We start from the raw sequence: 6398 nt of genomic DNA on the forward strand, positions 1-6398 counted from the left end.
GATCTGTGCAAATTTCCAAAAAATCCTCTTGACTAAGATTATATTCACTCTCGGTTTCATCAAATGACCTCATTCCAGCTTCCCTCACCAAGTCACCAAGAAGATTGATTCCAGATCTGGCCCATTTATCCCACATGATAGTTTTCTTGCCTATCAATGTTTTATTGTTATACCAGACAGAGGCTTTAGGGGTAAGATATGGACTAGCTTCTCTCATCTGGTGAGTCCAAGTTTCTTTGACAAACATACTGGATTCTTAAAAGGTACTAGCCTTCCCATTTGAGTCAGGAAAGCCTCCAAAGAAGCTGAGGCTACTAATTCCTCAATCTTTACCTTACTCAGGTCAGCACCCGATTGAGGGGATTATTCATCTTACATAACTGGGAAAGTGAAAATGTGTAGTGATACAAGTCTATTTTAGACAGCGGTAGACCTCCACTTTCTTTAGCCACATATAATTTAGTACATCTAAAGCTTGGTTTTTTGCTTTCCCACATATAACTATCTATAATAGTGTTATACAATTTCAAAAGGTTAGGTGGAAAAGTTTAAGGTAGCATATATAAAATATAATTAATCTTGGGAGAGATGATCATTTCAACCAAATGAATCCTATCTAATAAAGATATATTCATTTTAGCCCAGGTATGTAGGACAGGCTGAATAGCTTGAATAACTGGAGAGATATCAGTTTGCATTATCATTTTGAAACCCAATGTTAATTTAATCCCTAAATATGTCAAACCTGACAGCATCCCCTTGAATTGCCATGACTCTCTAATGGGGGACATATCTTAGAGAGAAATCAACATTATTCCTACTCTTCCACATAATATGTAATAACCTGCATAGATTGTCAGCTGAATACCTATTCCTGACAAATCCAATTTGGTCTGCGTGTACCAGAGTAGGAAGTACCCTCTCTAATCCAGCTGCAAGTACCTTGGAAATGATCTTTTCCATCTACATTAATTAATGAAATTGGCCAGTAGTTTCCACAATATGTCTCTTCCCTTTTTATTCAGTTAGGTAATAACAGCTGATCTCATACTTGCTGGCAATCTACCTTCCTGTCAGGCGTCCTGGTAGTAGGCGTCCTAATAGCCTTGGAGCAACATCTTCCACACATTTTTTATAGAAATCTAATGGAAATCCATCATTTCCTGGAGACTGACCTAACCTAAGACTATGAATTGCCTGTTTAACTTCTGCTAATGTAATCTCTCCTAATGAGTTTCTTTGTTCCTCAGTTAGAGGAGGAATTTTAAAAGAAGAAAAAAAGTTTGTCAGTTTTTATTCCACCACATTTCCTTGAGATGTGTATAGTTCCTGATAAAATGTCTTAAATACTTCATTAATATCACTTTTCTTTGTAATTAGTTTATTTCTATCAAATATAGAGAGAATGATATTTAAAGTTTGCATCTGTTTCACCCTATGTACTAAAACTTTACCATAATCATAACATTTTTTATTAGTACAGAATAATGCAAGTTCAACTTTTTTGTAAAATGCTGTTTATCTCATGTTTTAATTTATTTAGCTTATTCCATATTTCTTGCTCAGGGTGACGTACGTGCGGTTTCTCAAGTTCTTTGATGTCTTGCTCAAACGTCAATAATTTATCCCTCTCAGCTTTTTTAATCAGAGAGCTATATTGGATAAGACGCCCCCGTACAAAAGCTTTAAAGACATCCCAAGTTATTTCAACGTCATCAATAGAACCCTCATTAATTCCCAAAATTCCTTTATTACTGCTCTGATATATTCACAGCAGCATTCATTATTTAGTAATGAATTATTTAAGCACCACCTCAGTGAACATTTTGTGCTTTCTTTAGCTAATATAGTTATGTCCGCTAAGTTGTGGTCAGTTAAAATTATGTTACCAATTGTAGCACAAAGAATCTGGTTCACCAGAGAACGAGAAAATGATCTATTCTGGAGTAAGTAGAATGTGGGTGAAAGAAGAAAGTATAATTCTTTTCTTGATGATGAAATAAACTCAATATATAACCTAATCCCAGTTCCTCTGACATAGCATCTATTGAGATAATAGATAATAATAGATAATAATGGATTCCTCATCATCTAGATGAGAAACGTGAGGCCTGTCCTCTCCTAGGCAGCTGTCTTGGGCGGGTATACCCTATGACTCAGGACTGGTGCTGTAATCCATTGGAAGTTGGAAGTCCGAGTCTGTATTCCCAGTATTTCCAACTTCCAATTTAAATGTGTCCCATTGGGAAAACATGGACTCCTCCAGCAATTGATGTTTGTATGGCAAGTCTCTGAACTTCACAAGCATCAAGACACACAGAGACTTCTATCAAGCACAAATCAACTGGATGGAAATGGCGACTACAAAGTTGTTACAGCACGTTTCACAACACAAACACTACATAAAGTAAAAATTGATGAAAAGCTAATTCTGCTTATTGTTCACTGTGTGTGCTGCCATATTGCTGTGATGTCAGGTTTGTTTCTGTCAGCGAATTCAGTTAGATGGATCTTGCCCGAGTTTCCGACTTGGAATCCTGACTTGAATGACTGTCTCGTTGCACTTTTGTGTGTCAGAGGTTGTTTTTTTTCCCAGTTCTGAGTACAACGGAAAGCAGCATGGCAAGAAACAAAAATCATTCACCTCTTGCTGCTAATGAATTTTTATCAGTTACTGTTAATGCGTGCCATACAGGAAACAAACTGTCGTCTAACAGCTCAACACAGAAACAGCAGTACACTGAGGGCCTCTAAACTGTTACTCATCTGTGAGTCAAAATTACTGGAGCATGGATCAACTCCAGTACAACAGACTGACCCAGTTTCTATAAAGGAAAATATGAACTACATGAAAGGGTTTATGTTGGGAAAAAGAAGTGTTTTCTCAGAATCTGACAGATGTTCCAGTTTCTCAGGAGCATCGGTTAGTTTGTCATGCCAAAATACTTACCCGAACCCAACTGAGCCTTTGCCAGACCTAAGTTCACTTAACTGTAGGTGTTACGTTATGGAGAGATGCACAATTCACTCAAGAATACAGATTTTACTTTACCATACACTGGGTTGAGTTTGTGGGTCACTAGCATTAGAAAGGTTTTGGCTGTAACTAGCTGTAGATGTTTGCCTAATGATAGAGAGGTTCGTTTCTGGAACCAACAAATATAATATTCAGACTTATAGATGTGTGAGTAAATTGTACAGATCCTCTAAGCAACATATGTGACACATTTCAGATTTAGCTTTAGTGGCTACACATAGAAAGTCACTTCGGCTACAGTAAGTGTATTCATTTGCTGTACTACTAGGTGGAATAGAAACATGTACTGCACTTAGATACACACAAATTATTCCATGTTTAACAGATGTACTCTGTATGTGTTTTAGTTACTTCTTGTTTAATTTGTCATACTGTAAAAAAGAATAGTAAAAAGGTGAAAAATTACAGTACTAACACCACCATCTCTGAAAATACTGCCATGATATTAAAGCTTTGAGGCATTTTATGTGCTCCCTGATCTTCTATCCCTTTCTACTAAAGCCCTAAATGCCCTAAGACACCAGCATAAAGTCATATGTTAATTATTTATTTTTTCACAAGTGTAAGCTTACCTGATTTTTCACTGCTGGAGATAACAATGGCTATCAGGCAAACATGCAGTGTCCAGCCATCTTGTCTTTTTCACAGCAGACATTTTGACTTGTCAGGTAGGAAAAGCACAAGTGTTACTGATAACATTAACAATGCTCTATTCAAGTGTCCCATTGAGTCAACAGGCACAATAGTGTCATGTCAAAGGCCTGTTGTAAACATACTTACATGTTTAGGATGTTTTAGTCACACAATTTATCACATATCAACCAATAAGTGTTCACAGACTATTTAAACCGCAAGCAGTGAAGGGACGATGTCTGCTTACGGTAAAAACAAAAATGAGCTGCAACACAACAGTGAAAATGTTCCTTATGTCAGTTAGTGGAGGAAACTACTTATTTTAACATTAGTAAAGTTCAACAGTGAAATCATTCTTGAACTTACCTTTCTTTATAACAGTTGGTCAGTCATAGGAACAGAATGACAACATTTAGCTATCGTGAGAGAAAGATTACATTTCCTTGCCTGCTATGCTTCGCTTGCTTCATTTTCCTTCTCTTTTTTTTTTCCATTCTGTCAGGACGTTGAGAGCCTTCACACGTGGAGCACATGTGGAGCACACCTGTGCTCCGCATGTGGAGGATTGTGTGACAAGCTAAAGGTCATAGGCTAACTTTCCCAAATTGTCACTTTAAATATTTCCTGTATTGATTTAGCACTCTTATGGTGAGGACAGGCCTTCCCTACTCTGTTAAAGTAAGTTTCCAGTTCCTTTTTTCCTTGAGTAGAAATTCCTCCTGGAACAAAGAATGAGCATTTTAACCACATGACTGTATTTTCATCTTGTGTAGGTGGGAAACTCTCACCGGTTTTCCTCTTCTTCCCTAAGCAATACTACTTTCTCTCAAATTCCTGGGAAGTGCTTGAATTATTCCATTAACAAAGCAGAACGATAACAACATTATACAACAATATAGTATGTGAGGGCCGGTCCATTCTGATTCAATTACAGTCTTCTCTGTAGATTACTGTCCAGGCTAGCAGGCAGCATTGAGTTTTTTAAAAAAGCAGTCATGTATAATGGATACTTATATCGTAGCAGGCCTAACATTGAGATCATCTGTAGTTAGAGTCAAAATGAGGAAATGGCTTTAATCACTTCCACATCAGCCCAACATGTCGACTTTTACAACGATGCCACATAAGAAGGTGGCATTTAAACTTTCTAAAAAAAAAAAAAAAAAGCTCGTTACAATTACATGTTTCTCATTAGAACTATTTAAAATGAGGGATAGTTAAATTTAAATTTCAGAACACATATTTTCTAACATCTACTTCCCTTTTAATTACTTAATGGGTTACAGTATCAAACTACAAGCCTGAAGGTACGGTAACTTCTCTGTGCTCCAGCAGCACTAATGTGACAAGAGTTTCTGCTTACTAGGGCATGAATTAAACTGTTAGGTGATAAAAGGTTTGTAGTTTCAGGACTGCGGGTGCATTACTGCATGAGACAGACTCAGCCAAAGACCAGCACAAGTTTGAAGGGAGTTTAAGCACCACTGGTCATGTTGTAGTTGCAGAACTGTTACAACAAGTTTACAACAAAACTAATGAACATTCTGAAAGTACATATTAACAAATGTGTGAAACAGCTATACCTATCAGTCATTTACACCGATCCAACTGGTAGAATCTGTGTTACAAAGCCACAATACATCATCCCTTTAGAATGCAGTTAAAGACCCCTTGTGGAAACACAACTACCTCGGGTTTCCTGGCCTTGTATTCTGTGGTTCTTTTTATTCTCATATTCCACTGTACAAAGCAATTTAGCATATTATTTTAGGATCAGATGTCTGTGCAGTCTTATAATGCTGTCACTTAAACAATCCACCCAGTTTATTAGAATATTCAGTGACGAGTGATACTTCTTCCAAATCACATATTGCCAAATATCATGTAGGTTATCAGTAACTAAGAATATATTTCAGAGAGGTGGAATTAGGTAGGAAACACTGTTGAATTCTCTTCATTGAAAGTTGGTGGCAATCTGCAATGAGCAGCCTGAAAGTTAAGTTGTAAACTAATTCAAGAAAATGTCTGCAGAGCCAATTCAGTGGTTTATTAGTCATTTGGCTCCCTTGTGGTCTTACTTTTGTAAAACCCACATGCAGTGGTAATTTAGGAGGCTGTTGCGCAGCTGTGCCACTCAATGAATAGATTTCTCCCTTTGGATGCATTTTTTAACACAGTGGGGACAGGAGCAATAACACTGCTGAGGATTAGGCAGAGAATTTGAGTGGAGATCCAGCAGGAAAAGGGGCCTGTTATGTGATAAATTAATTTTATTACCAGCCATTTGAGACTAAAGCACTTTATTATTTTATATTCTACTACTTGGCCTCTGTGACTTTATGAATGGCCTATTTTCCACAAGCACTGCAAGCAGTGTAACAGCTCCAAACAAGACAAAGATCATTCATGTCAAAAGAACATAAAAGAGGAAGAGATGTCTTCCGACATCTGGTTATCTCATAGTCATCTATCAAAATGTGTTTTAATTTTCACACCAGTTGCCTAGGCTGTTTATTTCGGAAATGTTTTTCGAGTGAAGTTAGACAGCCCTGAGTTTTAGGCCAAAATGGCCTTTTAACTCTGAAATAAATATGCTTCTCATTTAGACATAAAATAGCAGAGGTTATGGGACTGGAGATGGGTGACCTTTGAAGATGTATTTGTTATTCTCTAGCTCCCTCTGGAGGGTAAAGTCGCACATACATCACACTTTTCCAGATGGAATTCA

Source organism: Thunnus thynnus, chromosome 2 (genome assembly GCF_963924715.1).
Source record: "Thunnus thynnus chromosome 2, fThuThy2.1, whole genome shotgun sequence".
NCBI classification, from domain to species: Eukaryota; Metazoa; Chordata; class Actinopteri; order Scombriformes; family Scombridae; genus Thunnus; species Thunnus thynnus.